The 8,669-nt window shown below is 44.7% G+C and overlaps 2 non-coding genes across 2 annotated transcripts; both read left to right on the top strand.

Annotated features, from left to right (window-relative positions):
- The first annotated feature begins 7,609 nt into the window (after positions 1-7,609).
- Positions 7,610-7,680, top strand: LOC146805533 (small nucleolar RNA SNORD2). The gene has a single exon (XR_014968132.1). It is a non-coding gene; the product is annotated as a small nucleolar RNA SNORD2 (small nucleolar RNA).
- Positions 7,681-7,927: 247 nt separating this feature from the next.
- LOC146805532 (small nucleolar RNA SNORD2) lies at positions 7,928-7,999 on the top strand. The gene has a single exon (XR_014968133.1). It is a non-coding gene; the product is annotated as a small nucleolar RNA SNORD2 (small nucleolar RNA).
- Positions 8,000-8,669: the final 670 nt, after the last annotated feature.

Below are 8,669 nucleotides of genomic sequence, written 5' to 3'. Positions count from 1 at the left end.
CTGGACCAATTGCATCCATTACCTAATGACAACAAATCCTGGCTAGTCCTATCCGCTTCCAGGGAAAGCCTCCTCTCAGTCAGGGCTATCTCTTTAGAGATTACTCTAGCTGCGCTAATTAAAAATGAGTCTATAGTAGTAGCAGTGTCAGCCACTGCAGCCCTAGCAGTTAATTTAATTTTACCTATTTCTGGAGGCCTATGGTAAAGGCTATGATATCACAAGAAAATAATGAATATATACAGCCTCACAATAGGCCATAAAGCCTTACGTTAACTAAAAGGCTAGATGGTCAGCCCCGCAAATGGGTTATATAGGAATCAAAAAACAGACCGATGGGGACAAATCACTTGCTCGGCTTACCAAAGACCGCTTACAGGGAGCTTCGAGTCGCTGCCAGGTATAAGAGATCAGGCCAGGTATCTAGGAAGTATAGAAGGAAGAAAAGATACAGTACCTTGATCCTTACAAAAAGCATAGAGACCTGGCCCAGCCCAGCCTCTGTCAGGTGCTGATGGGCGCAGTCGGGCCTGCTCTTCGTCAGGTCTTTGCCCAGGTACTCGCCCAGGCGCGATCAGTGCATCTCCCGCCCACAGCTGATATGTGCCTCCAGGCGTGGTACATGCAGCATGGCTTTAAGCCAATTCCGCAAGACAGTCTGGGGGCTGCAGCCCTCCTGATCCCAGTGACCAGGAAGTTACGGGTGTCCTGTGCAGCAGAGCCAGTGCACAGCTGATATGCACCTCCAGGCATGGAGGGGCTGCGTGGTGTGGAGCCGATGCCACAAAACACTCTGGGGCTGCAGTCCTCCTGCCCCCAGGGACCAGGAATTAACTCATTGAGAAGTGAAGAGAGGCTCAATACATCACCCCTTTGAATTTGACAAAAGGGTATTGGCATGTACCTCTAAAAAAAGAAGATCAGGAAAAAGTGCTTTTGCTACCCTAGACGGTCTTCTTGTAAATACTGTTTTACCGTTTGGACTACACAGAGCACCTCCAAATTTTCAAAGGCTGAAAAAGGAGGAAGTAAGATTCCCTGGGAGGTTTTATATGAGACAAACTTACCTGAACCCTCTTTTCTTAACCTAGAGCCCAGCTGCCATTTTTCAACCACACCGGAAGAGGAAATGATAACATCAGTTTGACTGGATGATGTAGATCACAAGACCCCATTGGAACCAAACAGGGATCAACGTGGTCATTTTAGGGACCTTTATCTGGAACCAGAATACAAAGAAGAAGAAACAAATTCAGAAGTGAGGAACACGCCGATCAAGAAACCCCCAGGATGCTAGGAGCCGAGACCCACCTGGTTTCTTTCTCGAAGTAGGCAGAGAAGAAGGACCCATGGTTTCAGCGATACATACCCTGTAGCTGCTGGAAGCCAGATAGCGAATCCCAGCCCTTTTAACAGCAGTGAAAAGAATACGGGCAACTTCTTGGAGTGCCTGAGATCCACACGGAGTGGAAGACTGGGGCCCAGCCCGCCAATCGACGCATTGCTCCATTACATTTCCAGCTAAATGTGGCTTAGCCAGGGATGGGCCTGATTTGGGGGACAAGGGAGGGGAGAAGAACCTAACCTTCCACAAGTTCCTTACATTTTCCAATTATTTTTTTTTCTTTTTCTCTTCTTCCCTCACCAAAATCATCTTAGGTTCTTAAGGGAAGCTGTTTTATTTTGTACCAAAAAGGGAAACTTATTTATTTATTTCTTCTCACATGACTTATCAAATTAGTACTTGTTTTAATAAAGCAACAAACCACCCCTCCTACTTAGTTTTTTTTTTATAAAGAAAGCACAGAATGACGGGTGATTTATTCCTTGGTGATTAGTTTATCCTTATTCAATCGGGTAAAGGAGACGTGACTTACCCTGGGGTTTGTTCGTTTTTCCTAGGGAATCTTGGATGCGGGCCGGAGGTGTCACCAGGACCGACCCTAAAAGAAATAAAGGAGATAAAAGACATTAAGACAATTGGACTTCCTAACTCTAGTTAAAACCTGTGTGAAATTGTGGAGAAAATAATTGGGTCACAATAAAACCTTAGAACTCTTTATTCCACCAATAAAAGCCATAAAATCACAAAAAAAAGGCAGCTATAAAAAGAAGACATAATAGGACCATAGATACAAAGCAGGTACAATTTAGGAGTATACATTTTCCTAAAACCATGTTTACAAAAAAAATATATATGACTCATTAATATAAGCTAATACAATGACAATTCAGCTTATATAGTTTATCAGATAAAGTGCAAATCCAGCTAGATAGAAAGCATCTTTCTCCTAATTCTTGTTGCTCCTGAGAAAAAACTTGCAACCCTAAGTAAGACCATGGGCTAAGAAAGCCTTTGTATGTATAATAATGCTGGCTTTACTTGAACATTATGGCCTGACCTCAAGATCGGAAGAATATAGTTTTTCCTCAGAGAGACATAGAGTTCACAGAAAAAGGTTAAGTGCAAAGTGTCCTAATCAGAAAAGTTGTGAAACAGACATGGCTTTAAATCCTCGGGCTTCACAAAGTCTTTTGAAAAGGCTATTTACCCATGAATAAGATTCAATCTGAATCTGGTTAGCAAAAAGCGGTGATGACCGTTATTGACAAGGGACAAGTAGGGGTGTGCCAGTGAACCTGGACTGAGTGTGATGTAATTTCTCACAGTGGGCTTAGCAGTTTCTTTACCCTCCCTGTCCCCCTGCCACCTGAGCATAAACAGATGCTGAGTGTTCCTGATGTCAGTTGGGTGTAAAGGTCTAAGGTTAGTGTACAAATCGAAACAGCCTATTTATCTCATCTGCTCCGATATAGACGTTAACCATGAGATATGCAAAGCCCCCCACAAAAATGTATTTTTCACTACATGCAAGTATTTCACATCCTTATACCCACACACATAACTGCCATGGGTGGCCATAGGGATACATTTTTCTCTTTACTCCATTAACAGTGCAGGTACGGGCTTTGTCCCTAGTCTTTTTGCAAAGTCCATGGTATCCCCCACTGCCCTTGCCAAGATGTTCATTTTGTCTGCTCTTTGCGCAGCCCACAACACATTCTCATGAAACAGCACATCTAAATATGAAAAGGTTAACATTGTAGTTCATTCTACCCCCCTGCAAAAAAACTTACACCTAACAGCCTTCTTTGTGCCAATTGTCATGGTGTGAGATTTAGAAAAATTGGTTGCAAGGTTGAGCGAGTCAATAAAATCTATAAAAATGTCTAAATGTTTTTGGAGGCCTTCACCTGTCCTTGCAAACAACAGTGCATCATCTGCATACGGAAGTGCGGGAAGAAGTTTGGAGCCTGCTCTTGCGATGTCTTTACTAGTTGCCTAGAGAACATCCCCTAGCTTGTTGATATACAGCATGAACATCAGTAGAGCAAGAATACACCCCTGCCTGACCCCTAACTTGACATCCCAGGAAGCTGACACACAACCATCCTCATTATATCTCACCGCGGCCTTGGTGTTGATATGGGCAAAGTGTAAAAAAGCCACTAGGTCTACCTCCACACCCAGCTCCAGTAAAATTGATCATAACTTGGATCTATTAACACGGTCAAATGCCGATGTTAGATCCATAAATGCCATATGCAAGGATCTCTTCTTGGCTATTGTGTATTTCCCCACCACCAAATGTAGGTTTATGCACTGATCTAGCATCCCTTTGCCCTGTCTAAAACAGGTATGTAGGTCTTAGATGATCTTAAAATTATCTAGCCATGAGGTTAGCCGATCAAGGACCACTTTCCTCATAATTTTTTAAGCAGAGTCTATGAGGGAAATCGGTCGATAGCGCAATATATCGTCCCTTGAACCCTTTATAAAAATGGGCATACTAATAGCCATTCATCAGGAAGTGAGGGGGTCACATGAACAGGCCACATTAAATACTTATCTCAGTGTCCTGGCCCAGGTCATGGAGTCTTCTCTCTACAGATCAGCGAGCACCCCATTCGGATCCGGCACTTTCCCCGGGCTGTGGCCAAGCCAGCTTTGTGTACCTCTTCAATATTAAAATTCAATGGGACACCATCTGTGCCGATGTCGCACTGTAAGTCTGACCCCCTTGCGTCATCACCACTATACATCCCTTCAAAATGGAGAACCCATCTTTCGGCAGCATTAGTGCAATCTGTTCTGGCATTTACTGTATCTAAAAAAAAGGGACTATTGACTGCCTCCCAGAACTTTATACTACCTGTCAGTATGCTTACCTGAACAATGGACTCTAATTCCAGGGCCCTAATGGCCTTCTTCCTCTGTTGGATTGCACGTTTGTAGGCCCTCCTGAAGATCCTAACCGCTGTCTCGTCCCTTGGGCATTGCTTAAGGGCATGGATTCAATTCTTGGATGCCCTAGAACATGTATTGTTGACCCACCTTATCTCCTTAGCGCCTTTGGACCTGCTGTTAATAGTTAAGCTATTAGATGTATGCTTTGTTAGTTTATCACAAGCATCTTAAAACAGCTCTACCCTGTGATCCCAGATCCAAACAAAGCAGGATCCCATCTGCACACTCTGCATAAAGGCTGTCTAAAAAATCTCTGGTGTCACCTTTGCCAATTTTAACCTGCATGCCTGTTGTTTTGACCTACTAACAGATTTTGGAATTCTCCTCCCCATCCCTCCATGTGTTTCAAAGCAGTGAATCAATTCAAGCATTAGAGGATTGTGATCGCTATGGCTGGACCTAGAGACAGTCAGCTTGTGAACGGCGGAGGCTAATGGTGCAGAGATCATTATGAAATCAATAATACTAGAGGGACCCCTGCCTATGAAGCTGGGTACGGGTATCTGGCACATTGGCCTTGGACCTAGCAACTCAACCCTAGCAGATGGTAGTTAATCATTACCATCTAGCCAATCTTAGTCTAACAGGGGATCAAATCTATTGGTCAAGGGAAGTACAAACCTACCAGTATCAGTCTGGGCTGCCCTAGCAGGCCTTAGGATGGGGTGTCCGGGGCAATCATGACGGAAAAAGTTAGTTGGATAAAAGTATTGAAGGGGGACAACTTAATTGTTTTTTTGGAGACTTGCATAAATATAGACTCAACAAGTGCTTTGGAGTGTGCAGGATGTCTTACGTTGACTACTACACAGTCCCCTGCCACATTTTTCCTCAACCTATGGCCCACCCAACCCACTCTTCTAGCCATAATATTGTGGGAAGACAAAAAATGTCAATTTACTACATTTCTGTCACACAAATGAGTGACCTTGTGTATGAGGTCCAATGTAGATTCTTGAGTTATTTGGGTGATTGGGGGAACCCCTAGTAAAACTGCCACTAAGAGTGTTGATTTAGGGGGCAGCTCTAAGGAAGTAAAAAGTCCTGTTCCGTGCATTGGGAGTGTGTGTTCATAATCAATGAATGAATTTGAGTCCCCTTTAATGATGATGCTCCTGGTACTTGAACATCCTGAATTATAGTATCTGGTTTATTCGTGGAGTGAATATTTTCAGACCTTTGGGTCTCACTCTGGATCAAATACTTATTCAAATGATTAACCCCAATTGAGTAACAGGATATGTCACTAGGAGCCCCGATACTGGTCAATCCCGCATGTATGTGCACATCTGCAGGGCTGGTCCCCACAGCTGCGGGCTTCAAGTCATAGGTTTGGGCCCCAGGTACAAGCAAAGAGAAGGACTACAGCTTCAAATCAATGCCTTCCAGCCACGACTAAATGGGGGTTATCAGCACATTAAACAAGGATTTCAGTCTGGGGAGTAACATGTCTAAAGATTTCACCGTATCTATTTTAGCAGGTGAGGATGCCTTGTTCTGTAATTGGGACCGGGTCGCTCTTTTCCCTCCAGTCTGCTTCCATTTTGTGGGGGGCCCATCTGGGGCAATGTCATCTTCTGCCATTAACTGCCCCGCCTTGAGGTTAGTGGCCATAGTATGTAATAATTGTACTGGCGAGGAGCCAGAACCAGATACTGCCCTTTCTTCCTCATATTTTCCATGATTGACAACAATTCCTGGCTCGTCTTTTATGCTTCCAGGGAAAGCCTCGTTTTGGTCAGGGCTATCTCTTTAGAGATTACATTAGCTGCCCTAATGAAATATGAGTCTATAGTAGTAGCAGTGTCACCCCCTGTAGCCCCAACAGTTCATTTCCTCTCAAGGCCAGAATCCAACTTAAGCTGGCTTGCATCACTAACAAGGCTCTATACTCCAATTCTCCGGCATTTCTTGCCTAGAAACTCATGATTTCCGGAGGAGCCAGAAATTCCCGGTCTGCCAGAGACATCTTGCTCCAACTGGCACGTTTGCGGACAAAATAAAAAGTACAATCGGCCCTTCTCTGGGGCCGCTCCAAGAATTTAGAACTCTCTCCTGCCTGCCATCAGAAGACTTCCCTCTTTGGCACGCTTCAAAAAAGAGGCCAAAACGTTCCTAATGGGCAAATTCCTCCCCTAACGCTGGCATTACGTTCACCTCAGTGACCTTGTTCCACCCACTATTACGGCATTATCCGATGTCCTTCCGGATGATACCTACCTGACACTGAGACTGCTTTTTTAGGTCTCGCTGAGCCCAGCGCATGTGCTGGCTCGGAGAGACATTTTGTATGTGCGTTTTTTAAGTGCTGCTGGCTGGCTTAGTGCTTGCGTGCAAGTGAGCATGCACACGCGCAGCCGCCATGCGCTAGGCCAGCCAGCAGCACTCTGGAACGCCTTTAGAGCGTCATCGCGATCACTTTCGCTTTCACAGCGATCGTGATTGGGATGACTTTTGTGTTTTGGAAAGCATTGGCCTTGTGCGCACACAACTCCCGCTTCTCCCACCGCACGCGCGGCGAATGCTTGGTTATTTTAAGTTTTACTGTTGTGCGTGGGCCTCATTACACGCGCAATGCCACGGGGTTATGCGCGCCCTAACCGGCACTTTTTCTGTAGGGCATCGTCGCCATTTTTAAAACTTGATCATTAAATTGCTTCAAAATTTGAGGAAACTTGTGCTCGCAGACTGGACTCACGAGGCAGGACTGTCCCTTTCTAGTTTGCCTTTTTTCCCTCGAGACTTTTATTGGTGTAAAGTTCTTCGTACTTTGCAGCCAGTTCTTAAGGGGTAGATCAAGGACCGCTCTCCACAGTGGATTATACGGTTGTAATCCATCACTATATTATGGCCGACATCTCTAGAAACGCAATTGAATGTAAAGTGGGTGGGTCTTGTAGATGTCTCGTGTCAGACTTAACTTGTAGCTTAGCTGGTGCTCTGATGCGTTAGTGTATTCGCTTGTACTGTCTATAGCGGTCACATTTTTTTTTCCTTGTTTGTGTTTTCTGAAGGTGGTGCCCCAGAGTAACTTGTATGGAGCATTGAACAGGCTATCGGCATGCGCTGTCTCTGGTAAGTACGCCTTTTTTGGCAGTCTGAATTAAAGTTTATTCGACTTGGCTGTAGTGTCTCGAAACTCTTTAAGACTCTTATTGTATTTAATCAGCTCGCTTGCTGAACTTATAAATGCTCATAAAAATGCTGCCTTTGAATGCAGCATTTAATTGGTGCATGTAAACATGGTTCTCCTTCTATTATGCGGTGACTCGAGAAATGCTGCGTTCCGCCAGGAGGGTTAAGTGAAATGATGGCCCTAACATCTTTCGGGACTGCAACCAAATGATGATAAAACCTTAGGCTGATCACTTAAACTGACTTGTGTTGCTCGTGTCTCTTAAAACAGATTTAATAACGGCTTTTTGTCTCCTACAGGGGTACACTTTCGGACGAAGTGGAACACCAGATCAGTGAAAGATGAAAATGCAGGTAATTCCTAGCTCTTTATTGTGGGGGTGAGGATTGCCGGCCCTGACGCAAAGCTTGTCTACTGATGCCAAAACATGGCCTGCCACCCGGGGCAGTGAAGGGTGGTACAACACGTGTGGAAGCAGCGCAAAGTGAAATGATGGCTTAAACATCTTTCGGGACAGACAACCAAATGGTGATAAAATGTAACTCTGATCACTTTGCCACCCCCCCCCCCCACCCCCGGTCCAGGTAACCAATCATACTGTGCGTGTCTTAATTGAGTGGTGGTAAAGTAGGTATTTCTAGGGCATTTCACGTGAGCAATGCATACTGAGTGGATATTTTAGGGTGAACTGCAGTTGCTTTCCTATTCTGTATTTTCTGAGCACAAGGTAAGTCTGCACACTGAATACTTGAAACAGAGGGTGGCGGGGGCAAACGGGTCTAATGAAGATGACAATAGAAATCTCTGGTGCTTGCCTCAGTGGTTCGTACATTTCGCGCTGTCGGTATTTCATACTTATGATGAATAGTCATCTCTGGCTACCATTGTTACTGTGCCCTGTTTTGACCTAAACGTGGATAGCAATGGCCTGTGGCTTTATTGGCAAGCCTCCAATGTTTATAATTCATGGAAAAGTGTGAAATTGATCGGCATTACATTATGGGGTGTTGTCCCTTTCCGAAGGTGAACTGAGCATAATGTAAAGTAGTTGCTTAATGGTACCAGTGCAGAATAACTGTTGTTCTCTCCCCCCCCCCCCCCCCACCCGATCTGCAGCAGCCATAAAAGTTTGGTTTATTAAATTGAATCCCATCCGTGGTTTTTACACCTAGAGTAAATAAAGGGGCAGTGTTTAGCGTCTCGCTAGGTAGCTCCTTCACTGCG

Source organism: Triturus cristatus, chromosome 8 (genome assembly GCF_964204655.1).
Source record: "Triturus cristatus chromosome 8, aTriCri1.1, whole genome shotgun sequence".
NCBI classification, from domain to species: Eukaryota; Metazoa; Chordata; class Amphibia; order Caudata; family Salamandridae; genus Triturus; species Triturus cristatus.
This window is presented reverse-complemented; position numbering and strand designations above follow the sequence as displayed.